Source organism: Leptonychotes weddellii, chromosome 6 (genome assembly GCF_054177405.1).
Source record: "Leptonychotes weddellii isolate Sample4059 chromosome 6, ASM5417740v2, whole genome shotgun sequence".
Taxonomy (NCBI): Eukaryota; Metazoa; Chordata; class Mammalia; order Carnivora; family Phocidae; genus Leptonychotes; species Leptonychotes weddellii.
The window spans coordinates 41,228,483-41,241,009 of record NC_138374.1 but is presented as its reverse complement, the minus strand read 5'-3'; the positions used below and the strand labels follow the sequence as shown (position 1 = coordinate 41,241,009).

Here is a 12,527-nt window from a genome sequence, read left to right as displayed (position 1 = left end):
AAAAGTAATCACAAACTGTAATATAGGATATGAAGGTGCTATGGCCTGGTCTGAGGAGCTAAGCATGCCTTCACAGAGAAATGGCATTTAACCATGATCTCAAGTGTCAGTAAGTGTTCATGATACAAAGGATGGGTATGGAGTAGAGAGAAGGTTCCAAATATGGGTAATAGCATGAACAAAGGATGAGATTCAGGACAGGTCATGGTTTAAGTTGAAGCTCCTGAGGAGACACTAAGGTGGCTGCCATTCACAGACAGGAATCAGGAGAGAGTGTAGCACAGTCTTCATGCTCTTGGGTTTTGCTTCAGTTTCAAAGGTTGGTGTTATCCATGGTGAAATATCGGTCTTCAGACTATGAGCTTCAGTAGCTGGAAATCATTTTATCAGAAACTGAAAGTAAAGGCATCAGGTGGGGACCATCGCAGATCAAAGATTATATTTCTATGTGAATTTCCTAGGACATAAGGCCCATCTAGGAGGGATGTACATAGAAGTTGCTTCAAAGTGGTATCTTACAGGCCTGTTTCTGCCAGCTGGGTTTTGGTGCTCTAGGCTAAACCAGAAGTTGATATAATTTGGCTCAGTTGTGTGCCTTTCCTTAGAGGGAGACAAGTCACCAGAATAATAAATCACCTAAGGAGCTTTCAGTAGATAGTGTGGAATCCCTTTGACTTTTACATATCTCCCTGACATTTACATTTGAGTATGATACTCAGAAATGCAAGGGTTATAGATCACAGCCTGAACTTCAAACAGCATATTTGTAGACCTGAGAGGAGTAAGAAAGAAAGATGAGAGAGAGAGAAAGGAGAGAGAACGAGCACTACCCTAGGAAACTTGTGTGATGTTTTAGGATCCAGTGGGTGCTCTTGGGTTTTCCCTCCACCATGACATCCCACTTGACATAGCACTATTATAGGTGATGAATAGTCTAGAACAAAACCACCAGCCTGGGGAAATTGGGATGTCAGTCATGTAATAAATATTTATTGGACACTTACATTGTTCTAGATGGTTAAGAAAATGAATAATTATGGCTCTTAACTTTAAGTTCATTTCCATTGGAATGCTAGACTCATGAACAATTGCAATTGTTTTGTTAACATTTTTTGAGAACACACTATGTCACGCACCTGATAAGTGATTTATACCAATTATCTCATCAATCCTTTTGACAACAATTTTTTTTTTTTTTTTTGGATAGGGTAACCAAGATTCCAAGAACTTTAGTAACTTGGCCAAGAACCCAGAGTTTGTAAGTGATAAACCTAGGATTATTAAACTCAGTTTTCTCTTCTACTACAACTCATGCTCTTAACCACACCTCTATTTTATTCCAAAAGATGGAAAAATAGGTGTATGAGCATTAAACTCAGGGAGCATCTGAGAATGATTGGAAACTGAAAAGGCTTCAAGGAAGAGGCAGTATTTGGCTCTGAATCACTGCTCTTGATTGGTGACAGTTGTCTCCATCCCCTGTCAGATCACTGAGATTTTACAAATGTAGACTCTATCCATGGTGGTTTCATTATGGGAAAACCAGCGAATTGGTCATCTTCGGAAGATAATAGGGAATACCTTCATTATGTTGAACACTAGTAAATGAAACAAACAAAAAAATCAAGCATTTGTCTCTTTTTCTATATAAAAGCATTCCAGTTAATAAGTGAAAGAAGAAATAGTAGAATATCATCATTTTGCCACCCCTCAATAAATTAACATGTTCACTCTCTCAAAAACTATTCTAATATGGCTAAAGAAACAAGAAGTTCAGAGGAATTCATGAGCTATAGTCTGGGGGATGAGAAAGTCAACTGACAGCTAATATATAATTTTAACTCGTGACTAGTATTGCAGAGAAGATGCACTGATAGAGAATAATAAGGTGTGGGATGGTGGCAGAGGTGAAGGGAGAGCCTTCTTGGGTCAGGTGTGCTGGGCAAGCCTGCCTGATGAAGATCAATCAATGGGGTGGCAGCAGGAGTAAAAAGACCTACTAAAAAAGTTTTCAAGGGGGTGCCTGGGTGGCTCAGTTGGTTAAGCGACTGCCTTCGGCTCAGGTCATGATCCTGGAGTCCCGGGATCGAGTCCCGCATCGGGCTTCCTGCTCGGCAGGGAGTCTGCTTCTCCCTCTGACCCTCCCCCCCTCTCATGTGCTCTCTCTCTCTCATTCTCTCTCTCTCAAATAAATAAATAAAATCTTAAAAAAAAAAAAGTTTTCAAGGTAGAAGGAAAGACAGGTGTGAAAGCCCCAGGGCAGGTTCAGAACATGGAAGCAGAAAAGACTTTATGGAAAATATATTGTCAAAAGAAAATAAAAGGTAATTGGAACATCACCTCTCTTTTCACAAATCTTAATCCATTTTTCCTTCCAAAAGTTTAGAATGAAGACTGCCACCGGTCAAATTCTTGACTGATGTTATTATCGGGATCTTTGTAAAATTACTTAGTGCAGAACCAACAAGGATGGATTTGCATAAGCAGTGATCTGAATGCATGTAACATTTGAAATAATAAATGCTGTGCAGTCTGATCAAATATTTAAGGAGAATAAAGGCTTTAATTTAGTTTCAAAAGCCATGTTATGGAGGCAGTTAAGAAGGTAATTAATATCTTCTATTTAATTCCAACATACAATACACTCGGAAGGCCTATAGTTCCCTTTTTTCTTTAGCACGTTCTTCTTGCTGGATGTCCCCAGTGCAATTTTCTTTGCCATCCTACAAATTCTCCTAACATTACATAATCAACTCCCATTATTTGAACTACCTTGGCAGGTGACACCAAACTATATGTATGCCTTCTAGATACATACATAGCTATCAACCAGAGCTGGGCCTTAAGAACCCAGATATTTGAAAAAGATAATAGGAAATCACAATATTGTATATATCTCCCTAAAATGCATTCACAATAATCTAATTTACTTACCTCCTTATATGTGTGTGTGTGCGCGCTCATGCGCACATGTGCACTGGACAAATAAGACATACCTCTGAGCTTTACTTGAAGGCAGGATGTTAGTCTGTCACTTCTATCCTAGATCTGTCTAGAGAAGGGTATAATGGGCATACCTTCTTAGGGATCTTACTGTGTCTGAAGTAAAAGTGTTTTTCTCATTAAATACCTTCCTCCTGTTACATCCCCCGGCTTGGTGGTTGGTGTGGCTATCCAAGTAATCCAGCCAAAAATGTGGGAAATATTTTAGGTTCCTCTCTCCTCTCTACCTACAGTATCACTCAGACACCAAGACTTGTTGAATTTATCCCTACAGTATGCACCTGAGGGCTAGGTTCTTCTCTCCATCCTCTCTGTTTCAGTCCTGGCAAATCATGTCTAAACTCTGTAACATCTGGTTCACTGTTTTGAATCTTTCCAGTTCATTCTCCATATGGCCATGAGCATGGACTTACTAAAAAATCTCATGTCACTACAATGGGTAAAGCTTTCTATTGAGTCTAGAGCAAGCTCATCCTTAGCTCTATTTTCAAACTGCCTACTATGTGACCTCAACTTGCCCAACTCTGCTATGCCTTTTCAGCCATTAACACTCATATACTTAAATTGGGGGTAAAATCCTTGCTCATATTATCAACATTCCTGAGACCACACTCATTTTTGATACCAAGCCTTTTCAGTCATGATCCGTTTACCTGGGGCACTGCTCTTTTTCCCATGGCTACCTCCTACTTGTTTGTTCATAACCCAGCTTAATGTCAGCACCTCTGAGAAAACTTTCTCCACATTCCAGATGGATAAAGTCACTCCCTCTTTGTGCTCCAGATGCTCTTTAGTAATAATGCTACCTTAACATTTGCCCAACTGCACTCCCATTATCTGCCTGGGCATCTTTCTCATTGACAAGACTATGAACTACCTTCCCTGAGGGCAGCAACCATGGATTTTAAATTAGTACAGGGTGGGCACAAAGTGGATGTTTAATAATTATCTAAAGAATGAGTGAGTGAATGAATTGATTGATGTACAGCTGGATTCCAGAAGTTGCACTAGCATTTTTAAATGTCACTTTCCTAAGTCAGTTAGGGCTCAAAATTTTATATGCATTTGTTTTTCCTACTCATTAAACACATACACACACACACACACACACACATACACACACACACCCCTTTGATAAGAAAAAAAGAAATTTGCCTTATCTTTGTATTCTGTGTGACAAACAAAAGTTGTATTGCTCTCCAAATAGTTGTTGGGTTGAAAATTACAAAAATGTGCTAGAACTTTCAAGATATCCAGGAACTCTGTGTCAGGAGAGCTTCAGATCCCTCTACACATGGTGGACAGAGAATTGTCCAGTGAATATTAGAAAGTCCTAAGGCCTTCTGCTAGGCAAATATGAATGGCTGGTCTTCTTGTCACCCTCAGTCCCATCTACCCCCACTCCCACTCTGTGTAAAACATACCTTATATAGATTTCCTTTTAATAAACACAGTTCTGTCATATCTTTTAAGTGTTGACTGATGACAAGGTAGGGTTTATTGGAGAGGAACATGGTGGCTGGTATTGATAACAGCATCTCTTTTAGCCCAAAATAGAGGAAGCATTCAAGGATGGTGTACTTTACCCAAGAAGTGTCCCCAAGAAATTTGCATCCCTGACAAACGTAGAGCTTCAGAGGGATTGCAGTCAGTGCTTGAGGGAATCCACAGACCTTATCATCTCCCCTTGCAAACATTTTTGAAATTTGAGAAGTGAAATATATGTTGTGATTCTCCTAGAAAAGAGTGTAGTATTCAATATTTACCCATAGTTGCTCCCTTCCTTTGTGCAGCCTCTAGAAAAGCTGCAGTTTAACCCAGAAGAAAACTGTTTGGACTGGGTTATAAGATATGGGCATTTCAAAAATATTTTGTGAAATTCCACATACTCTGTTCTTCACGTACACTTACAGAGTATTTTCTGTGAACCAGGAAATGAGTATGTGGTGAGTAGTTAAACATGATCTTTGCCTTTGAGTGGCTCACATCTTTAGATGTTAACATACTGTTGTGGTTGGAATAAATTTAATTTTTAAAGAAAATAAACATAAAGGGATTTAATATTTATGTTCAAGACACCCAAATTCTGCTTATGTCTTATAGATGCTACTCTTTTTCCCAGTTTACCCTGGATTAGAATGATTTCACCTCCATCAGGAAAGCGCTTTCCTTCTGGGTCCTGCTAATGACATCTTTATTTAATTGACATGTAATATTGTATAAGTTTAAGGTGTACAACATGTTGATTTGATACACTTATATATTGCAATATGATTGCCACTGTAGCTTTAGCTAACACATCTATCATGTCACATAAGTATCGTTTTTTGTGGTGGGAATAATTAAGATATCATAGCAAGTTTGATGTCCATAATACAGTATTCTTGTTTATACTCAATATACTGTGCATTAGATTTCCGGGACTTATATATCTACCAGGTGCAAGTTTGTATCCTTAAACTACATCTCTTCTGTTCTTCTACCTGCCTCCACCCCCAGCTCCTGGTGGCTACTATTCTACTCTTTGTTTTTACAAGTTTGACTACTTTAGATTTCCCATGTAAGTGATATCATGCAATATTTTAATGATGACTTTTTATTTTTTTAAAGATTTTATTTATTTAACAGAGAGAGATAGCAAGAAAGAGAGCACAAGCAGGGCGAGTGGCAGGCAGAGGGAGAGGGAGAAGCAGGCTTCCCGCTGAGCAGGGAGCCTGATGCAGGGCTCGATCCCAGGACCCTGGGATCATGACCTGAGCCGAAGGCAGATGCTTAACCGAATGAGCTACCCCAGGCGCCCCTATTTTTTAATTTTTTTTTTAAGATTTATTTGAGAGAGAGAAAGAGTGTATGCAGGGGAAGGAGCAGAGGGAGAGAGAGAGACAATCTCCAAGCAGACTGCCTGCTGAGCAAGGAGCCCAACACAGGGCTCGATTCCAGGACTCCGAGATCATGACCTGAGTCGAAATCAAGAATTGGATGCTCAACCAACTGAGCCACCCAGGCGCCCCAGTTGAATGATGACTTTTTAAAAAATAAGTTGTCTTTAACTTGCATTACACATTTTTACTGATTTGATATATATACACACACACATGCATTTATATATGTATCTCATAATGGTACCATCAAAGGAACCAAAAACTCTGTTGAACTCTGGGGTCTGCCCAAAAGCCAAGGGCAGAGCCTTAGCTCTGTAATTTCTCAAGAGTAATACAACCCGTGCTTGGTCATTCAGTGTGTAATGACCTCTGATCCTGAATCAATGGGGAAAGTAGCAAGAGTGTGAGAAGCACTGGGATACTGCAGCCAGCAGGCTTTTTGTCCTGCTCCCAAGCACAGATTTGGTGAGACTGGGGCAGTGTAGGACCTGGAGCTGTCTGGATCCTGAGGAACTGTTTGGAGCAGTGCTCCTGGATGGTGTTGTGAGCTGAGGCCAGGCAGCAACTACTGCCCCGAGAGTAGAGGAGGCTTTCTTAGAGGAGGTGTGAGTGGAACCGGGGCCCAAGACCTGAGGAGTGTGAGGACCGGAAGTGAGCTGACAAATATCAAGAAGAGCCTGTGAGATTGAGAGGAGCCAGGCCAGTTTTTTGTTATTCTTGCACTCCTGCACTGGCACGGGGCCCAGCACACAGTCAGTCTTCCCTTTCTACTGGCCATGTGAATGAGTGAAACAAGGCCTGAATGGAAGAGAAACTTAATTTTCCAAGATGAGTTCATTTTTGCATTTGCCTCAGCTTGGGGCTGGTCTGGCTTCACAGATTGCTGTGGATAATGAGGGAGAATAGTAAATGCATTCAACAGCAAAGAGTGAATAACGTGAAGTTCATAATGAGTCAATCTGCAAATGCATTCTTGCATCCATCTCAGCTAAGATCGACTTAGTGGCCCAAGAGACGCAATCCCAAGGAGCCACACCTTCAGCACATCAAGACCTCCTCACATGGGTCCACCTCCGGTGTGGGTCTGGTCCCAGGCTGTCATTCCCAACCCAATTCAGGGTAAAATATGCCCTACTCACTCAATTCATTTTTTAATTCACATACATTTTTTTTTGAGTACCCACTCTGTATCAAAGACTGTAAAGGGTAAAGATAAAAATAATAGACAAGGTTATAAGAACTTACGATCTGGTGGGAAGAGTGACAGCAGAGGATTGCCTGGGGATGTGATACACACTGTGGTGATTCTCCATACCAAATTCCAGGATAGCATGCTAAAGATGAGTTTGGAAAGAAGCTTCACGGAAGTGTGTTCTGTGTATGTGGTTTTTGTTATTTTTGTTTTTGTTGGTTTCAGAGCAACAACTCTGTAGAAGACTTCAGGAAAAAGGATAGAATGGTCTGTAGGCAAATAAGTTTGAGAAATACTATTACATCCTTCTCTGGTAAATTTTTAAAAAATGTATTAGCATACTGCAAGTGCTCAGAAATCCTGCAGTAAAGAAACCTATTTATTTAACTACCCTCATTGATGTCTCATTGGGGAATGCTGGTCTCTAACTTCCAGAGGGCTTTCTTTAGTTTCTATGGGTATGTCACAGGCATTCTGCATGCAACAGAAAAGACTTTCAATACAGTTTGTAAATTCAGAGCCTCTTCAAGATGGAACCAACCTCAGATGTCCTTTTGGCCAGCCTTCTAGCCAACCAACCAGTTAAAGACTCTACAGAGTGGCCTTGGCAGCTGGCTAGCCAGTTCTCCTTGGTGGGAACCTCAATCCACTACATATTGAACTAAGATTTATAACCTCTGGCTTCTCTCCTGGATGTTGCTTTCTGAAGAAATCTGCCCACCCCCTCCTCTGGAGGAAATTTGAAAGCATTCATCAAATCTCTTCTTTGAGTCTTCTCAGAACCTAGACCTATTAGACCCAATAAAGCTGTGGAGTCCAATTTTTCTTGTCCTCTGCTTAGGTAGATTTTTTTAAATGCACTTTAAACACATTTATTGATTGAATAATTAGCGTGGATTTAATTTGGTCAACATCAAATTATTTATCAAGCTCTGTATTGACATTTTTCTTTTGGTAAATCTTATTCAACCCAACAGAGATCACAATGTAATGACAGCCTAATCAAGCACTTACCAGGTGCCCTGTCATAGCTGTGGACTTTGTTTACCACAGTCACTCTCTTAGTTAGTGTGACATTGTGTTTATCTGTGTGTTCTCACCAGTGTTCCACTCAACATTTTCCGTAAGTTGCTATGAAAGGTATTTTTTTCCTATTACAACCCTTATCAGCCATGTTACTGAGGAGCTCTTTCCTCCTGGAACAAAAAAGAATAGCAATATAACAGCAAGCAGTTCTGTGCTATTTGGTATGTACCAAACAGTGTTCTAAGTGCTGTAAACAATTTAACTCATACAATTCTCAGGGCGCTCTATTAGAAGGTGAAATTATTATCCCTATTTCATAGAGAGGAACTGAGATTAAGAGAGTTTAAATACCTTGTCCAGATGACTCAAATGGCAAGGATTGGAACCTGTATTTGAACCCATGCAGTCTTGCTCCAAAGTCCACAATCCTAACGATTACATGATACCCCTTTTCTTGGTTGAATTAGTAGAGACCTGATCCTAGAAATGCCCCAGCACAATTTATTTGGCTGTCAAATATTTAAAGAAATGAAGACTCACCTGTGAATATGAAAAGTAGGGTGAATTCCTGCAGACAAATATTAACATTAGAAAATTTACCTGATAAATGCAAACAATTTAACAAAACTCAGGAGTGATGGCATGGAAAACTGGGGTGTTTGTTTCCCATTTCACAAAATAAAGCAGCCAAGCTTGCATTTGTCTCAACAAGTAGTTTGTTTAGCTTCTCAGAGGAATAGCAGCAAATGTAAATAAAATCAATAACAACGACTGAATAATCTTAACAGGTGATATATATCAGCTTTCCTCTGTGTGCCTCAGCTTGTCTATTTTATTTCAAGAAACTGCATACATGATTTCTCATTTGGGTTTCTGAGCTATATATAGTGCTTCAGCAATATATGCATCAAACATTTTGAAAGTCTTCCCCAAGAGGCAAGGACCATTTGAATTATACATTGTCATGCAAAGTGGCGACAGCTTAAACCTACCTGCATGATTGTCTTTGAAGAATTTCATCCAGGACAAAAAAAAAAAAAAAAAGTAATTTAAAGAGACTTCTATGTTTGATGATTCAGAACAAAAAATATTAGCCCTATGAAATGTCACAGTGAGTAAGTAGGGACCATGGTTTTTTATTCAGGATCCAGCATGGTCTCTCCCAGTGTTTTGCCCACTCGACCTATGAGCATCCCCAGATTTAAGATGTTTTGCAAAACCAGAATTATTATCCTTACTGATGTCTAATAATCCTACTTATGGCCCAGCCACGATGGAAGTAATTATTAGTATTCATAGCCATGTTCTATAAACTCATAATGGTGTGTTTCATTGTGTGTAGTGTTAGCCTTGGGCTGTTAGACATAATTCTGTTTATGGCTGTGAAGTCAGGCTGTCCATCCAGAACATGACGGATTGTATATTCACTACATCTGCTGAATCAGCTGGGTTTGTGCCATGAATACCACATAGTCATTTGCAGAACTCACTGGGCTTCTGAAAGAACATCTATAGGCTTTGACTTAAAATGTTTAGAACACAATTTATTTCATTTTGCTCAGTTAAGCTTATCCCTTACGGTTTTATTATCTGTAACTTGTATTTTGCTTTACAAGTTGAAATTCCAGCTTGTTTTTGCCATGGTGCAGTATCTGTGTGAGAATCCTCTTTTTTCACCTTGGATCAGGAAACCCAAACAACCATCTTATCCATCCACTTAGAGACTGAAGTATCATATTTTTCATAATGTTGGATCAAAATGTACTCATGGTCAGCTGTCCTCTTATGTTTTGTTTTGTTTTCTGGCACAGTTGGAATTCTAAACCCCTTATGATGAGGTCATGTATTAGTTTTGGTAATGTCTTGATTCAAGAACAGGATTCCTTCTATCTTTGGCTCTCGCACAATCATCAATGGCTTTCAAGTCTCCCTGAGTAACAATATCCATTGTCAAGTGAAGAGGAGAAAATGAGGAGGATTTTGGGCTAGGTTTGGAGATGATATCTATCTCTTCTAACCACATTCCATTAGCCAGAAGTCAGTCATGTGACCCCAATTAGATGCAAGGGCTTCTGAGAAATATACCCCTGGGTTTTGGGGATGTTCAAGCAATTCTGTACTGCGAAAGAGGAGTATGAATCTTTGGTAGATAGCCCTCTCTACTGCACTGTGTGATATTAGAGAGCCTCTCTGAGCCTCAGTTTCTCATATTGAAAATGAAGGAAATTGAACTACCTCACAATTATTATCATTAGATGGAATTATGTACATTAAAAAACATGTGAATGATAAAGTGCCACATGGATTTAAAGTATTTTAATGTTATAATAATTATTTTTTAAAGATTTTTATTTATTTGTTTTAGAAAGAAAGAGAGCACGTGCATGCACACGAGTGGGGTAGGGATGGAGGGAGAGGGAGGGAGAGAATCTCAAGCAGACTTCATGCTGAATGCAGAGCCCAACGCGAGGCTCGATCTCACAACTCTGAGATCATGACCTGAGCCAAAAGCAAGAGTCGGATGCTTAGCCAATTGAGCCACCCAGATGCTCCATTATCATAATAATTTCTGATATTAGAGTAAAAATGATTTAATTTATCTTACTATAGCCTAGAAAATGAAAAGAGTGCAGAGGAGCTAGGCCATATGATGAACAAGGTGTTTTTATTTTCAGAGTTGTCCTTTTTCTTGAGAGCTTCTATCACATCTATCTGATATGCCAACGTGGCTCATGGAGTCAAATATTCCAGGTAACGAGGAGTCTGGGCAAACCAGGGTGGTTGTCCACCGTATCTACAAACCAATTCTGATCACTTCCTAAAATAGTCTTCTGGTAATCATTGCATTAATTCAAAGGTAAAAATTACCAGCTAAAGAAAATGCCCAAATTAAGCCTCCCACAAAACTGTCTGCAATAATGATAGCTCCATGTGGAATGAAACCAATGTACATGTATAAATGGTACCTGTATTCTCTACTATGGGAATGGATGTAGGAAAGGTAAGGCACAGGTTAAAAGCATGAGGCCTTGAGGTCAGAAAAACCTAGCTTCAACTTGGCTTTACATTAATCAGTTGCCTGAAACTCAAGTAAGCTCACTGGTCCTCTGTTTTCTCATTTATCCAACAGAGAGAAGGTTATAAACTCAAATAGTTTTTTGTGAGAGTTGAATGTGATCATGCTTCTGAGTGCTGGCTGCAAAGGAGATGTTCTGTAGGGATTTAGCTAGGGCTGTTCATGTGTCATATCCCTACTCAGCCCAGAAATGCTGTAGAGCTATAAAATCATACAGTGAGGAATAAAACCAGGACTGGAACCTGAGAATCTCTGAACCCAAAGCCCTCTCTCATAATCACTACATTTTATTGCCTTTCTGGGCTTGGCACTGTGCCTGTCCCATGGTCATTGCTCAATAAATCACAGTAATTACTGTTACCTTTCACGTCCATGCCCAGGTCAGATTTGCCTAGATCGCACTGTGTACTCCATTCCCCAGTGATCCAGTTATTATGTATGAGCAGTTCTCACAGTGCTAATGGAGCCTTGAGAGCTGCACACCCTCTGAGATCTTGACTCTTCTGGAACCTTCCCTTCAAGTCACAAACTCTTAATGGGAGAAGGTCAAGGAAATCTCATTTCATAGCTATGCATAAAAAGTTATGTGTGGGGTGCCTGGGTGGCTCAGATGGTTAAGCGTCTGCCTTCAGCTCAGGTCATGATCCCAGGGTCCTGGGATCGAGTCCCACATCGGGCTCCCTGCTAGGCGGGGAGCCTGCTTCTCCCTCTGCTTCTCTCTCTCTCTCTCTGACTCTCATGAATAAATAAATAAAACATTTAAAAAAAAAAGTTATGTGTGATGTCCTTCATCTGCATTACTTATTTTCATCTATTTGTGATAGTTTTGTTTTTCTGGTTATGAAGTTTGAATTATGACTTTCCTTCCCTTATAAAATTGGTTATGAGGAAGAATAAAACAGAACAGACAAGAATATTTTGGAAACAAAGAATGGAGGATACTATATGCTATACAGATACTCAAAAAGCTAAAAGATGAAAACATTGGCAAAATAATTTGAAAAAAAAAATGGATCAAGGAGACAAAATACAATGCCTCAAGTATAAAATATAAAATATAATTGAGCTGGTGTTTCTAATCAATGAGGAAAGGTTCAATCACTTGATAAATACTACACATTCGGGTGAAAAACATGTTGCCTCTTTTTCCCATCTCACAGCATTTGGCAGGTATAATTTCAGATGGATTCAACATTTAAATGAATAAAGTAAAACTACAAAAGAAGCAGAAAACACAGATGACTATTTCTGTGACCTCAGGGAGGGAAAATGGTATTCTAAACAAAAAAGCTTGAAGGGACCTATAGAGGCAAATTGTATATTTGGGTACTTAAATACTAAAAGAAAT

At 39.5% G+C, this 12,527-nt stretch overlaps 1 protein-coding gene across 3 annotated transcripts in view; it reads left to right on the top strand.

The window, feature by feature from the left end:
* NRG3 (neuregulin 3) overlaps positions 1-12,527 on the top strand; it is a 923,883-nt gene that overhangs the window by 481,240 nt on the left and 430,116 nt on the right. The gene's annotated exons all lie outside the window — the stretch shown is intronic.